The sequence below is a fragment of the Lycorma delicatula genome, chromosome 6 (assembly GCF_047948215.1).
Source record: "Lycorma delicatula isolate Av1 chromosome 6, ASM4794821v1, whole genome shotgun sequence".
Classification (NCBI taxonomy): domain Eukaryota; kingdom Metazoa; phylum Arthropoda; class Insecta; order Hemiptera; family Fulgoridae; genus Lycorma; species Lycorma delicatula.
The window spans coordinates 75,623,903-75,641,779 of NC_134460.1; the positions used below are offsets into that span (position 1 = coordinate 75,623,903).

Genomic DNA, 17,877 nt, shown 5'->3' on the forward strand with positions numbered 1-17,877 from the left:
ACAATTTATTGAACTGCTATTGTAAAATTTATTAATTATTTTGTATTTTCTAATTAATCCACCGACATTAACAATAGCCTAGATATTCTACACATAGACAAAAACCAACCTAATCTTAAAATACTCAAACATTATGAAAAATGCAATATGCTAAAGACTACACAGCAAAATTCAAAATAAACAACATAATTCAAGTCAAACTGATTCTTTAAACATGTTTTGAATAAGTGTCTAACTAAAAAAAAAAAAAAATGCCACTAATAACATCCAGTTAATGTAAGGACATGATGTGCAGCATGACCATTATTGAAGTAAAACAGACTGAAAATCTTATGAAGTGAGTTTAAGTTTTTAAATTCTGCATTTAATAGATTTTATTCACTATGTCATTTAAAAAGTGAAGTGTCATGGAGTAAAACGATTCTGATTTATGATAATCTGATTAAAGAAATCTATACTTATTGATCAGGCATCTGTCTGTGATATGGTAGGTAATATAATGTTATTGTATTGTTTTATTCCTCCCTTCATTTCATATTTACTAAAAATCGTACCCGTTTTGTAATTTCCAAGAAATAAATCAAATTCTCATTTACTTTATAACTATTATATCTATTCTAATAATGATCTCAAACTTGTGGCGGAGTGTCAGATAGGCTGGATATGTTGTATACAACATAATAACCATATTATATTTTTAGAAAAGCATTGATTAGACATTTCTATTTCTTTCCTTTCCATTTTTCTAATAGTTATTCAGCCCTGCAGTAAAATAATCTCTGGTTGTAAAAAATATTAACATAATTCAATTTATGATAGACATATTAATCAATTTTACAAAACTGAAGTACTGCTTTTACTTCAGTTATACTATTAGTTGGTTAAAATCACTTCATAAATAAATAAATTTAAATAAAAATATCTTACTCTAAAATTATTAAATATTAAACCATTTTTTTTTACAGTTTTAAAACCACTGGGAGCTAATTAGCAGCACAATTCCTAGTGGAGTTACCATATTTTTAATGCTAATTATCTGTAACAATTTTAGTACCACCACTAATTCCACTGACGAAGTTGCTATTGTTTAAAAGGTTTTATGGAAATAAAAGTTCAGTGTTTTGAAAGAAGTAATTTAATATTTAATCATTTTAAAGCACTCGTACTGTCACACTTTCAATTTACATACTTTTTTTTTATTAAGTATGTTCATGATTTAAGTTTTTGAAACTAATCCTTTCATACTTCTATAAAAATAATAGTTTAAAGATTTTTATTTTAATATCTACAGTATATGTGAAAAATATTTAATTCCTACCCTTATGGATATTATTAATATATTCAGTGCATACAAAACAATTTAAGGCTATCTTTCACATTAGAAATTAATGCAAATATCTATTTATAATTATTTTCATATTTATAAATTTACTAACTGATTTTCAAATTTATTTAATTTTTTTTTTTCTAATGTGAAGAAGAAAAAATGGTTGAAACCTTTGAGTGATATAATGTGAATCCTTTGAAATTCTTTTTTATAAATAAAATAACTTTTTTAGAAGTAAAAGATATTGTGACTAAGTTCTGAGAAAATTAGAGGTGGAAAAAATATTTTGGAAAAGTTTAACAAAAAGGAGAAATGAATGGATTGGGTGTTTACTGAGATGTGATAGTAGTCTAAAACTATAATGGAAACTATAAACAATAGAAGAATAATCATTAGAAAGAGGAGTTAGTTGGAAAGCTGCTGCTGAACATTCTTTAGATGAACATTCATTACAGAAGAATATTGGCAAGGTCTATATAATTTGTATTACCTCTTCTCAGATTCATTTAATTGATAACACAATAGTTTTGATCAATTATGATTTTTCAGTTCGGAAAAAATGACATCTACCTATGTCTCTTTATTTTCTTCAAATTCTTATTTAATGTCTTTTATTCTAAGAAGAGTAGTTTTTTTATATTTCATGAATATTGTTGCAGCCGTTCTGGAGTTACAGTGTAGCAAAAAAACATATGAACATGTCACCTAAGTAGTTAGTTGTTTTAATAGTCAATTAAAAAATCCATGAAAATGGATTATGTAAGTATTTAAAATAGGAGAGTTTCATATAGTTATTTAAAGTAATTTTTATGTAATTTTTAAAAATAATTTCTGTGGGTGTTGTGTATAATTAAAAACAAAAGTTGTTTGTTTTTACTACCAAATTCATTCAAAAGAATTGAAAATTGTTCTGGTCATGGATGACATCTACGCAAGCAGCTACTTTTTGAGAGATATGAAAGAAACCATCTCAAGTAATTAAAGAGATTAAAATAAATGCAGATTGATATTCAGTAAATACAATATAAAAACTGATAAAAGAGTAATAATAATTGACAAAACCAATGTTAATTGAAATTGAGTAGAAAGCTGTTTTAGAAGCTGTTTTCAATGCCATTATAAAAAAAATTACTCATTCACTGTTTTCGAATTATTATGAATAAATAAATAAAAATTCATATTAGAGTTGAAAAAAAAAACAAAACAGGAATGATCTTTAATCATCTTACACAAATGGTTTTGCTTATATTTAGGTGGTAAATTTTGGAAGTCTATTTTCAAATCAGAGGCAAGTTGTAGAAATTATCAAATTAATATGACAGTTAACACAATATGTGACAGTTAAGGTAACTATATGACAGTTTTTAATCAATTGTGATTCTGATTAGAGTGTTATCTTCTGACTACTATTATTATACAGTGATGCATACTTTTTGAGAATATATGTGCAGTAACAATATACACAAAAGAGGATATTCCTTACATTGGGCACAGTGCCAATAAAACACAAAGTATGTTGATTAAAAATGAAGTTAATTATTAAGAATTAACTTTTGTAGGAGAAATTTTAAATGATAATATATTTTAGTTTTATATTTAAAGTATTAAAGAGGTAATTTTGATTAAATAGGTTTTTTGTCTTTAAATATCCTACTTTAAAGTAAAAATAAATGAGTTTTAAAGTTTCCTTTATACATTACTTAAAAAATATAATTAAAGTCATATTACTAATTAAACATTTTCAAGTTATATTAGCTATAGCACAACCACAAATTTCATGATAAATTATTACCAGCCTAATCAATGGAGGAATTCAGCTATATCTTATATTTTAAGCAATTTCTTTATTTTAAATAATTCTTAAAATGCAATACTTTCTTTCATTTTCCATATATTGAAATGGTAACAGAGGAAATGTAAATGACAAAATAGTGACAAGCAGAAAAGGTTTTTAATATGTAATCCATACAAATTACCTCATAACAGACATTGCCCACAGTGGTCACAACAAAAATTTCATCATCACATTATCTGTAAATTTAGAATACATTTATAAACTAGCATAACAAAATAAACTTGCATTTATTTATCTTTATCTAAATAAATAATATTAAGGGGTTGGTTTGTTTTGATTATTTTATTTGGGTGTTGTAGATGAGTTGGGAGGTGAATGGGACCAATATTTAAATTATTTCTGTTTCTGCATTTGGCAAGATTAGGCAATTTTAATTATACTTGCTGGGACTACAATTATAATTCTGATTAAAATGTTGGCTAAATTTTTTAGAATATCCATCAAATAACATTGACCTAGGTCTGCCTTTCATCTGGAAGTTTCTGGCTTCAAGTCCTGGTCAAGTTTGGTATTTAATATATGATACAGAATTCACCTTTCATAAGTAACTGCAACTGGACATTAGTCTGTAGTTGCTAAAAAAAATAAATGTGATTTAAGTTAATTTATAGTTTATTTTTTTTAGATATCCCATGGAATAATAGCTGCAATAAATCTTATAACAAAAAAATTATAAACTGAGTTCTGAAAAAGTAACTTAAAGTTATTTTAAAAACATTATGTACTAGCAACATTCCAAAAAGGAATAAAAAAGCAGAAAGATCAGTCAAATTGACAAACTTATTATCAGACAGCTTTTTTTTATTTCCATTTAAATGTATTGTTTTACATTCAAGCAAATATAGCATGTATTCATGTGTGTCCCCCACAATTCCCCCCATACAGATGCACATTTATACAGGCATCTTACTCTTATGAATATGTTTTAATTATATTCCTTTATTAAGGTAACATTGACAAATCAAAGGATCATATGAGATGGCTGAGCCTGTTTTTTTAAACTTATATACTAAAGGTATATGTATGAATCACTTTATTCTGTTAAATATGTTTTAATTAATCTGTATAATTTTTTTTTTTTACACGGGTATTAATCATATCAATATCCTTATATATATATATATATATATATATATATATATATATATATATATATATATATATTTGAATTAATTTGAAAAATTATTAGATGTGAAAACTTAAAAAAGTACATCCTTTAATGGTCTAAAATTGCATTAAAAAAAGGTTGATAAATACTGTATGATATAACTAATGCGTTTTGACCATGATAGATAGTTTTCCCTGTGGGGAATTGTTGGTCTGTTTGAGATGGATGAGTGTATACATCTATTTTCAACCCCTTGAGAAAATAGCACTGCTGTGTAGAGAGGATTATAATATTTTAAATATATATTCATCAAATTTATTTTACCTGCACTGTTAGCTTTCTTATTAACTGATAATTTTATATGTAACACACATTAAAAATAAAAAAAAAAAATAAAAAATAAAATTTGAACCTACATTATTTAAGTATACTTAAAAATTAAACTGTAATTAAAAATCTGTGGCATTTATCAAGTAATAAGTTTCCTAATTGTTTTAATAAATACTAGGAGTTATAAAGAAATTACTTGTTCAACATCAGCTTAAAAGTATTGTAAAGCTTATATTTATATAAAAAATTAAAAAAAAATAAATTGCTTTCTACACATTTTTTATTTTTTTATCATGTTATCTGTGTAAATATGTGCTGTCATTAAATTAATGAAATTTACATTGATAAAAGCAACCAGAATTATGTAAGCGTAACTACATTAAATTAAAAACTGTTTGAAAACTAAAAACTGTTGTGTTGAATACTATATTGGCAGACTGAATGAACATTCAAAAACAGATACATAAATACACATAAGCATAAAATACAGTATTTACAGAATACAGTTTACTCTTTCTAATCATCTTATAGAAACTACACAAGATGCAAGTAGTTATTATTATGATATGAGAATTTTGCATATATCTATAAACTTAAGACATATTAAAAGTATGAAATTTATGAGGAAACTAATTTTTAGTGTAAACAATATATTTAATAAACATATGTATTGCTGATCAAGTATTCTATTAAATTGTATTCTAAACAGGTCTTCTAACTTCTTAAAAATTTCTAACCATTACTAATAATAATGCCATATGCAACACCCATGAAAAAGGAGCAATGTCTCCAAATAAATGAGTTTCTAGAAGCATGTGTCCATGTATTTAGAAATTTAGTCTTTTTAAACTTGTTTTTAGAAAGATTAACCATATTTCTTTATAGTGATCAACACATATAGACTTAGGTTTCATTCATGTTATTTAAAATTCACTATTAATGAGAAACATCAATTTTCATTTAAAGTAGAACTATTAAAATTTAAAGAATGTTTAAATGGATTGTCCTCATTTTGACATCGCCATAAATGTAAATACTTTTGAAAATGTCAGGGCTTTATCCTATCAAGAAATACTGAATAAGATTATGTGCTCGATACTAATTCACCTCCTTTGTAAATTTTTACATAGTGTCATTCACTGTTTGCCAATTTATGCATTAGTTTTTCAGATTAGCATATCAGTTTATTAGTTATTAGTTATCATTTCAGTTATTAGTTTTTCAGATTAGTCTTTTTTTTTTATTGAAATGAAAAAAGTTGAATACGTATACTTTTAAGTAATTGACTAATGGTTAATGAGAGAAATTTATTGTAAAATTAAAGATAACTGAAAAAATTAAAACTATTGATATGTATGTTAATTAATAAATTTATTTTAATTATAAAAAAAAAATTAAATGGTTATTACTAATTTTATTTTGATGGAAATATAATTTTATGTTGTTTACTTACAACGTAACTTTAATACATTTTTAAAAAGGATAAAAATCGTACATATATGAGGGGAAAAGGTAATGGAGACACAGGTGTTTGATACAATTTTCCCCTTAAGACTAACATATTGGGCAAGTTATGGTTGTACTTAAAAAAAAACTGTGAGAAAAAGAAAAGAGTAGAAAATGTCTTTTAATTTAATTTTTTACTGAAGAGTAATAATATCAGTTAAATTTTTAATTTAGTTCTAGGAAGGGATAAATGAAAAAGAGAAATGAGATTGGGTGATGATGAAATAAAAGGAAACATAGTAAATTGAGGAAATAGAAAACAGATTGACAGCAATTTTATAAAATCAGTTCTGTTTCAAATACTTCTCTGTCTGTAATCAGTGAATGCTATTAGATTTTTGATTATTCTTTGTCACCAATCTTCTCAGTCTTTGAGATGAAATTACTTTTATATGATATTTTGTAATAATAATAATTTTCATATATAATTTAAATGAATCCTTCTGATTAATTTTTTTTTTTTACTAATTTACTTTTTTAACTTTGTAGGATTTTAATTATTAAGCTTTATTTTTACAATATATAGACATACATTATTACTAATCTGGAAAAAAGAGAAGTAGCAGTCCTTTACTACCACTCACAAAGACATTTCTTTATCTCTTTTTTTTTAATAGTTACTAGATAATTTTTGAATGAAACGAGAAAAAAGAGCCCTTAACTTAAGAAAATAGTGTTGTTTATTTTAATAAATATTTTATTCAGTTCAACATATGATTGTAAATTATGAGTATATTGATTATGTCTGAAACGGAAAGGTGTTCTATTTTATAGTTAAGAAAAATTGAACTGTCCAGCATTTACCCGGACAGAACAGTGGAAATCATGGTAAAACCATTGACCAGAAAATCATAAAATGCAAAATAATAAATAAAATAGAAGAGACCAAAGACCATATTAACGTATGTTAATAGTAAATCTATGGAATAATATTAAAGCAATTAGATCAATTCCATAAATAAATAAAAAATGTACAATAATTATAATTTAGAAGACATTAATGGAAATTTACTTGAACAAATGTAGAAAATACAGTTTTTTTAAAGTTTTAAAAAATGAGTTTATTCTGTGTTTTCTTCAGGTGATAAGTGTTGAGTGATCTGTGATAGTAGTATACTGGGAATGATTTATGCTAATGTTAAAGCAAGTAAAATTGGTTGCTGAAATGTAATTTTGTCTTAACAGTATGAAATACATTTTTTATTGTATTTAAGTTCATATTATAAAATTTTATTGCATACTTTATGATTTGTAATATATTATAAATACGAATCTTTTGTTTTAAGGTGTTCATGTCCTCATAATTCTGAAAATAATCCTCACTTTACATGCATGTATTTGAAAAAGTTACAATTTTTTAACAGAGGATCTAAATGGAAATATGTAATGTAAAAAAATTTCTAATTTTACTTTAGATAACAAATTTTCTCATACTTTCAAAAATGGTTTTGTTCATTTGTATGTTGTGATGAACATTTGCCTAACCTGAAGAGTACGTTTCCCAAACTTGTCATAAGGCATGCTCCTGATAAGCAAAAGTCAGATAAGTAACACATTGTATATTGTCAAAAAATATAATTACCACCAAACACACACACACACACACACACACACACACACACACGTGTGTGTGTGTGTGTGTGTGTGTGCTTCATAGAGCAGGAAATGTGTGAATGTTCAGCAGTAAGATGTGTTCAGCAAATGAGTTAATCAGTTAGGTTGAATGAACAAATCATTCCACAAAAATTTCTTATTTTATAACTATTGATTTTCTTGATGTAAAACATAATTTTTTGTGGCTTATATTTTATATTTCTGGATCATTTATGTACATTATTAAAGTTACCCTAATCTTAATAATGAAACTATTTTACCATTATATATAACCATTATATAGTTTGTATATTTTTGTAATTTATGTGTCCAGTCAAACAAGAAAGAAATATAAAGAATAAATTGGTGTTAAGTAATTTATACTCATGTTAAAACAATCTTACTAACGTGCTTTTCTTATTATAAGATAATCTTACTTAGTTAACTTAAGAAAACCAAAATTTACATAAGGTACTTGATTTACTTAAGTAAGGAAACAAATGTTGCAATTCATCAACAGCTGTTTCATACTTAATCCTAAAAGTGATGATTAATTTCTAGAGATGGAACCCATTTTTGGTATTTTTACAGCTTGTTCTTCTAACAATAAAAACAGCATTATTCTTGGAATATAATTAATTATTACATTAATAATTACATTATAAAGTAATTTTGGATTTTATTTGGGAAATTCTGGTTTTTGTTTTGTCATAGTCTATGGTATTATTAGTGTTTTTATTATATGACAAAAACAATTTTTTATCGACATTTATTGTTTTTTAGAAAAAAAAAAATAAAAAAAAAGGAAATACAGTTAATAATAATCCCTTCAATGCAATAAAAAATAAATAATTAATACTAATTTTATTTGCAAACTGTTACTTGATATATGTTTGAATATATAGTAAAAATGAGTCTTTATTTTCCCAATTGATTTGAGGTAGTGAATACTACACATTGTTTTTCAATAGAACAGGGCAGATAAATTTGTTGCTTTACATTGTTTGTCTATTCTAGTTTTCTTATGTCTGTAATGTATGTGAAGTATCTGAGGTACAAGAGGCACCAATTAAAATTGATTTCTGTGAGAATTATAAAATTTACTGTTCGACAGGTCCTTATGATCAACAGATTAAGTTTGTCACCTGTAGGGCTAAATATTAATCAGTTGCATTTCAAAGAGTTAAGAGTGCTGTTATATACAGCATATTTGGCCTCTTTTTTTCTTGTTTAGCCTCTGTAGTACTTCGAAGTAGTACTTTGTCTGAATGAGGATGATGTATAAATGTAAATGAAGTGTAGTCTTGTACAGTTTCAGGTTGACCATTCCTGAAATATGTGGTTAATTGAAACCAAACCACCAAAGAAACTGGTATCCACTATCTAGTATTCAAATCCATATAAAAGTACTTAGAACTCTTGACTTTGAAATCAGCTTATTTGTGATGACAAGTTCACCACTAGTCCAAACCGGTGGGTGGGCTTAGTATATTCGGCTTGGTAAAAGGTAATGGAAATTGATTTGCTTCTCATTTTTCCTATCTATCCTGACTTGAGATTTTGTTATTCTTGAAAATGGGTCTGCCAGTTTTCATGAGTGACTGATGTATTTAACCTACAACTGGATGTGCTGTCCAACACACATACAGATCTAAAAAAATAATATACATAGACATTTTACCAAATGTCGACTGCACTCATTAGACTATTTTGTTTTAACTTTAAATCGATCGATTTCTGTGGTGGAATGTCTCAGCCTTTCATCCAAAGGCCTCGGGTTTGAATACCGATCAGGCATAAAATTTTTCATATGCTACAAAATTTCCATTTCATATTGTCATGTACAAGGTTTAAGCTTATATGGTGAGTTAATTATAACAAAAAATTGTATGCTATTATATAACTTATACAGAAGGTTCATCACAGAAGAACTTTATATTTTCTATGTCTTTGCTTGTTTTATATCACTGAGGATTTTTTTAATGAAAAGTCTAGATTAAAAATTTTGTTAATAGATTTATATTACTGTATTATAGAATTTACAATCTACTCTGTGTTGTTGGAGATTGGACACAAATTAGAAAGCCTGACATTGGGTAAATAAATATTTTAATATTTTCATAAGTAAATAAATTAATAATAAGGTAACAATAATTATTCATAGTTATTATTTTTGTAATTTTATTTATTAAAATTTGTTACTTGATTTTGTTTTTCAGTTAAATTTTATAAGCTTGATGTTAGGAATATTTTTATATTTTCTGTACTGTTTTGTACTGCTTTTTACTGTTATCATTAAACTGATCTTTGTGACAGAATGGTGGTCTATTTGCTTATTATCCAGAAGATTCTGGGTTCAAATCACAGTTAGGCTTCCAGGCTTCTAAAAAAGAAGACGATTATGATTGATCATTTGTCTGTAATTGCTAGGATAAATAAGTAAATCAGTAATATTAGAAAAATATTATAAATTTGTCTTTTTGTTTGTAGGAAACAACTGGAGAATATTTATTTGGAAAGGAGGTACATGTAAATTGGAATAATTCTTAGGTGTGTCAGGTAAGATTTTTATAATTATTATTATTTTTTTTTGTTATGAAAGATAGGGCATCAACAGCTACTGGTCATAGCCCAGTGGAAATTGGTAACGTATGAAAAGATGCCTGACCGTGATTCGAACCCGGTCAGACATATTATTATTATTATTAATTCTTGAATATTTTAATCATGAAATACTCTAATAATAATATTGTATATTTGTACAATTTTTCAATAATTAATTAAACATATTTTATTTAATAACTGTAGAATTTTTAAACAATTTATATAAGATTTTTCTAAAAGTAGTGCTTACAGACTCATAAGAAAAGAAAATAAATATTCTATTCTGATTGATAGCTAACACGTTATATAGATCACGTCATAATAAGATAAATTATAAGATAAAAAACAGATATTATTAAAGTTCATATTAGTTATTTAAATATAAACGCATTTCATAATATTAAGGTAAACATTAAATATAGAAAATTACTACAAAATAATTCACAATTCAGAAGACGCTATTTAAAATTATTTTGAAATAACATATTCGTTAAACGGGATGCAGGTAAATTGTTTCTCTTTTTAATTATTATTTAAAAATTCATCAACAGAGTATATTATTTTCGTAAATAATATTGTATTTTAAATAAATTGATGGGAAGATTTTTCAAATGGTTCGGACATTTATTAAAAAAGGCAACGGAAGCATTTGTTAAAAAAGGCCTTTTCTCATAAGCAAAAGTTCTGTATTGAGTTATACGAAAACGGTTCCGTTGTCTGGTTTGGTAATGATGGATATTATTATTTTTTAAGAATAAGTGACCATTCTTTTAAGCAAAATTTGCACATTCGTAAATACAGAGTGTTTCACGAAGTTCTCCCGGGACTTTCATAACCTATTCTACTCGTAAAAATAATGGAAAAAGTTCATATAAACATATGTCTATAATTTTTTGTTTGCGAGTTACGGCTACTGAAATATTTCACTCGAATTTCAGCTTCCCCGGTGAAATACGATTGTACTGAAATTTTTAGGACATTAATTAAGGGACAGAATTTGTGATTTATTGTAGAGAATTAAATTCTTTACAAGTTTTTTTAAAAAGTATTATGTGTTTATTACGAATTTAACAAAGTTATTGTATTTCAAACATAAAAGAAGGGGTTTTTTTAACCCAAAATATTGATTTTCATCCCAAATTTCTCAAAAACTGCTGCAGATACGGTTCTGGAATTTTTTTTATTCGATTTTTCGAATCAAAAACCGTAACAAATCACTAATTCTGCTTCTTAAACGTCAAAAAAATTTCAGCACGACCTAATATCACCGGGGTAGCTGACCGAGTGAAATCTTCCTTCCACTAGTCGTAACTCGCAAACGAGATACTTTAGGAGATATGTTTATACACAGTTTTCCATTATTTTCACGAGTAAAATAGGTTATGAAAGTCCCGAAAGAACTTCGTGATTCTATCTGTATAAATACATGGGTAAATTAACGTATTTAATCTATTAAGTGTCGTTCTATTTGATTCATACTTATGGGTGCTGATAATGACCTGACAGTCCATTTCCTCGTTTTATAATTTCCTTTTGACTTTCTGAGAAAGCCCCAAGAAATGATATTATATTTTATACGAGAATATATGTAAATATAATAAATATTTAATCATGATGACAAGCTCAGAGTTTTATTAAGGCGCTTCAGAGAAAACAGTACGGCTTGATTTAATTACAAGCGAAATCAATTTGATCATCCCACGAGAACTTGTCGTCTAACGAAACAAGAAATTTCGCTTTGTGGGAAACAAAAGTACAGTACGTATCGTTTATAATGACATCGGATATAATGTCGTATCGAATGTAGTGACCAAACACTTGTCTCTTGGTTGGTTTGGTATGCTGTTAATACATAAATACAGTATGTATATTGTTTATAATTACATCGGTTGTAGTGACATATCGATTATTATGACTTATTTTTCCTCCTGCAATGCAACATTTTATCGCTTATAATGACGGACGGATTATATATTATATTATATTATATCGTCATTAACGTAGTATATCTACATTGTAGCTACAGAAATATTTTGACGGTTAAAATGAATCACAATCTCCTTTTTTCTTGCATATGTACTATAGTTTTTGTTTTTTTATTTTTATTTTCTTCCTGTACCAGATTATTGTAAACTGATGCAGTCACATATTCAGTTGTTATTAATCTTTTGCTGTCAGCCTATCATATCGTGCAGATACGTATTTTATTTTACGTGCCCTGTGTAATTCATTCTATAGTGATTTAATTATGACTTCGCAAAAAACATTCACGATAGAGGAAATGACGCACATTATCTGTCGGTTTAAGAATGGCGAAACTAATGACAAACTAATGATCTTCCAGATCTGTAATGAAAACCGATTGTCAGTTTCTCGATTTCACAGAACTTGCTAATGAAGAAGTAAAGAGTGTTTGTTTTGATTTAGAAAGGATCTTCAAAAACTATATTACAACACGAAATGTTCAAAACAAATCAAAATAACTGACTTTTTGTACAAAAAGTAATTTTTATAATTTTTCTCAATCTTCTTTTACTCTACCGTATTTGTATTTATTATTGCGTATTTTTGTATTATTTATATTATTTTTTATAATATTTTTATTATATTTTATTGCGGAAATAAATTACTCGTATTACTATTTTTAATTATTATTATTATTATTATTATTACTGTATTACAATATCCGATTAGATATATATTAAAGTAGTACCACTAAGCTACCTAAACATCGATTATTGTGACTATCGGTTATAATGACCTAAAATCGTCGGTCCCTTGGAGATAACTATAAACGATATTTACTGTACTAGGATTAACATTAACAGGAATTTTATCCACGCGATCAACAGTGACGCCTAACTTAGTATCACAAAGCAGTGGTTTTATTCACATTTAAAGTTAAATGGTTACAATCCATTCAGTGAATAATCTTTTGAGACGTTATAGTACAGTTTTGAATTCCTTTTAAATAATTATCTTCATGTAAATATGTGGTTTTGACGTCTGCAAAAAGGGTTACAATGAGTGGCTCAAGATTTTGAAATAGTCCATTAATGAACAATACAAAAAGCAAGGGATCGAGAACATTTTCCTAACGCAGTTCACTTTCTACAATTTGAAGTAAGGATCTAAATTTTAAACCTGTGTTCCAATCAAAAGATGAAATTTAATTTACTTATTTAAGGTCGGTAAGTAGACTAACCAGTTATAAACAGTTCCTCTGACACCATAGCTGTTGTTATTTCATCAATAAAGAACGTGGAACTAATCGAATGCTTTATTTTATGATCGCAAAAAAATTGAAAATAAATCTTTCTGTTATCTACGGAATTAAAAATATTTTTCAAAACAGGGAAATGTTTGTCAAGAAATGTTAAAAGTCGATTTTTTATAATTCTTTCAAATACTTTAGAAAATATGAACACAACGAAATTGGTCTATACTTTTACAAATTAAGGGCCAAATCTTTCTTAACGAGTGGAATAACGACAAAATCTTAAGGTAACTAAGAAATACTCCGTTGTTGAAAGATTAATTAATTAAATTTATGAGGGAAAACAATAACACCTTTAAAAATATTATTACGAGTGTCATCAATAAGTGGCATCGGTAATTAAGTATTTACTCTTTGTATTTAAAATGTAAGTTTTAACTCCCGATTATGTGATAATATCTTGACTGTTATTTTTAAATTATTTATATTATTTTATAATTATGTTGTCGTTTCTTAAAAAAAAAAAAAAAATATTTTGAGTCACTGTTAAGTGGGTCATTATTGTACACTTTTCAAACAATAATGATATAAATTTTATTATAACATGTGTTATTAGTTTGAAAGGAATCCATCCATTTTAGGGACTATTAACCGTTTATTATTTGCAGATTGTCATTTAGAAGCATTATGACTAAAAATGCCGAATCATTTTCTTCAATACTAATGAATGTTAGAGGAAATAAAAACATCGGAAAATAAATTTGGGTTAAGTTGAATAAGTTCAATACTGAATTTAGTAGTAAGTACATTGCTGATTTTATCTGAAGAACTGGAGAGTTACAGGTTATTCTAGCTTTCAGTTGGTGGGATTTTCTAAATCCAACTGGATTTAGGAGTTCACAAGGTGTAGTTAGAAATATAAAGAGGGAACTCTTAGATTTGTGTGAGGTATTTAGTGGTAATGAATGGCAGGACTGTAGGGGATTTGGAAGGAAATTTACATTTATCAATTCTGTTAGTGAGCCGTGGTAAACTACTATCTACTTTACTGGATTTGCTGGGCAAGGTGGTCTTACTTAAAATTCTTCCTAATATATTTTCAATTCATCTGACGTTTTTTGATGTTAGGTCTAAAGTACCAATAGAACTAGAGCTTTTTCTAACATGGCACCGTTGATAAAATACAGTTATTATATATATAATATAAATTACTTACCAATATTCTATTCGTTTCCCTCAAGCGCTTTCGGCTATTCTGCCATCTTCAGGGGAGATGATAATTTACGATTGAAATATATAAAATTCGCATATTTAACAGTTATATATAACAATTGATCGTCATTTTGTAAAAGTTAAAGAATTAAGTTACAGTAACTACGTCCGTTTTGTAAAAGTATCACAACTGTTATGAAATATGTAAATTGTAAAATTAGTGTAGCCAACGTAATTATTATTGTTTATTATTTGCTTACATAAAATATCATAAGCAATATTTTTCTTACAAAATGATGATCAATTTTTATGTATATATATATATATATATATATATATATATATATATATATATGTGGGTTTTATGCTTTTATATACTATTTAAATCATAAATTATAGTCCCTCCTGAAGATGGCAGAATAACCGAAAATGCTTGAGGGGAAAGAATAATATATTGGTAAGCAATTTATATTATATTTTATAAGAACTAGAGGTGTTGGACATTCTTTAACTTCAAAGTTGTAGGATCTCAGATACAGTGGATTATATTGGAGTTGGGGAAAAGATTTCTTTGTATTTTACCGGTAGATGGCTTTAGGGTCGCATAACTCTTGCAATATTAATTAAATCTGACAACACTTACGTACTTTACTTTTGAAAGCATCGTCCACAAAACAGTTTTAAACCGTTTGAAGAAAGCTGCACACAAAAAGAATTCGATATTTTAGTGCCACATGATTTAACAATGAAAAATTTAATAGATAAAATCTACATCGGCGAAACGTTGCTAAAACTGAATGAAATTGAAGGGTTTTTGAAACGGCTGATTGCTTGCAATGAAAAATGGATCACGTACTACAATAATGTACGGAAGTTATCGTGGTCGAAGCAAGGTGAAGGTTCTGAGACGGTGGCAAAACCAGGATTGACGCCAAGAAAAGTGATGTTTTGTGTGTGTGTGTGTGTGTGTGTGTGTGTGTGTATGTATTGTGGGATCGGAAAGGAAATGTGTGCGGTCGGATCGGAAGCTGTATGACTTGTTGCCGTAGCCCGATCAAACGATCGATTTTAACTTATACTGTCAACTATTGGGATAATTTCACTAAGAAATAGAGATAAAGCGACCAGAATTGATCAGTAGGAAAGGTGTCGTCTTTCATCACAGCAATGCCAGACTTCCACAAATTTAATGATCCGATGAAAATTGAGAGAGGTATTTCTGACCTTACACTGTTATACTATTATTTTTTTCGGTGTCTAAAGAACTTTCCTAACGGAATAAAATTGGTCTTAAAAAATTAATGTGAAAATCTCTTTTCATATTTTTCGTCCGAAAACACACAAGTTCTTCAGTGATGTGATTTACTTCAAAACTAGCAAAAGGTGGTTGACCAGAATGACACATATTTGGTTAAATATATTTACTTTTAAAACGTTATTTACTTTTGCAATAATATAACTTTTTTTTTGAAGATTACATTAATCTCAAGTGTTGTTATTTAAGGCCTTGGTTTGGGGTTTAATATACCTGAGGAGTTAGGAAGTAATTGAGGTTTTTTTTATGAAAATGTTGCTTTGCTAAAATAATTAAACATGTGATTAGTAAAATGACTTGTTTAATTATATGATTTAACTAGAAATTGTAAATGTTATTTCCTGTTTGTATACAATAGAATTTAATTTTGAGTATGTTAGAAGGTTATAGTTTTTGTATAGTGTTTCTTATACAAATTGTCTTCAATGTTAATATAAATTCTAGGGTTGGATGGTTGGCTAACAGCTAGATTAACTGATAAAAGTTTTTAATTGGTAAAGTATTTTAGGAGTGAGGTAAAAAATACAATGGAGAAATTAAATAAATTTTTAATAATTAATAGAAATATTATGGGAATGTACTTAAACAATTTGCAATATTATATATATTACAGATTGAATTTTAATTTTTGCAATAATGTGAAAATGGGTATTTTGAAAACATTTTCTTTATAGGAAATATTTTTAAGTCGAGTGGGAGGTTTATTGAATTATTTTATGTTTGTAAAAATTAGGTTATTAGGTTTTAAATTATAGTTTTAGGTAGGGGTGTTTTTTGTTTATAGTTCAAGCAGGAATGTCAGTTGAATTATGTGTTCTAATGTAACGTGGGATGGTTGAAAAGATGAGAACTCTGTCAGAGAAATTTTTAGATGGGCACTAAAAAGTACTATATTTGGAAATTTTGTTGGTGAAATAATATTCTGGGATAAAGAAATTGGAAGGATTTGATTAATAGTGTGATGTTGGCGAGGCTATTCCATCAGGGTTATGTCTCAATTTAATTACTTCATTTACCGCAATTTTTAATGTTTGCTTTTAATTATTATTCGTAATAATGAAGTTATTATTAAGCAGTTATAATAATATTATATATTATTATTATCATTATCGGCGACTTTTTTTGCCGAGTGGTTATGTTTCGACCTTTCATCTAAAAGGTTTGGGATTTGAATCCCAGTCGGGCTTGGTTATTTTTCATATACAATAAATCTCATTTCCATCATTAAAAAAAAAGTTTTTTTTTATAGCTGGGTAGGCATGTGTTAATTACTGGAGAACGAAGAAATAAATCATCATTGCCGACCTTCGTGGCAGAAATAGGTGGTGGGTAATAGTTTCTGTCTTTTGTTTGGAAGGTTAAGTTTTAATCAAAGTTGGCATTTTTTATATGCTAAAAAATTCATTTTTTATTTTAAAACTGTACTTGGGCATAGTCTGTTTTTTTCTTAAGTAAATAAAAATAATAATATGGTTTATATTTTTAGAAAATTTTATTTAGGAGGAATTGATTGTTTAATTCAAAATTTGGGACTGTAGTATAGAATAAATATTACATTTATTTTATTGAATTAATAGAGATTCATTTTGTTGCATTTTATTTTATTTATTTTTTGTTGTTTGTGTAATCAATAGTTGATTTATTGCAAGGTTAAAAAGTGTATTGTAGATTTTATTCTAATAATCGTTTTTTTTTTTTAATTTAAATTTAATTGATTGTGATTAGAAATGTTAAAACAGTAGTAATTCTGTTGACAAATATGACAAAATATGTACTTCATTAAAACCATTTATAACAACTAATTTTAAAA

General features: G+C 26.8%; 1 protein-coding gene across 1 annotated transcript in view; it reads left to right on the plus strand.

The window, feature by feature from the left end:
* The window catches only part of LOC142326682 (thrombospondin type-1 domain-containing protein 7A-like), a 534,047-nt gene that overhangs the window by 52,593 nt on the left and 463,577 nt on the right, over nt 1-17,877 (plus strand). The window contains exon 2 of the mRNA XM_075369298.1: nt 10,210-10,278. The gene's annotated coding sequence lies outside the window, so the exon portion shown is untranslated. The remainder of the gene's footprint in view (nt 1-10,209; nt 10,279-17,877) is intronic.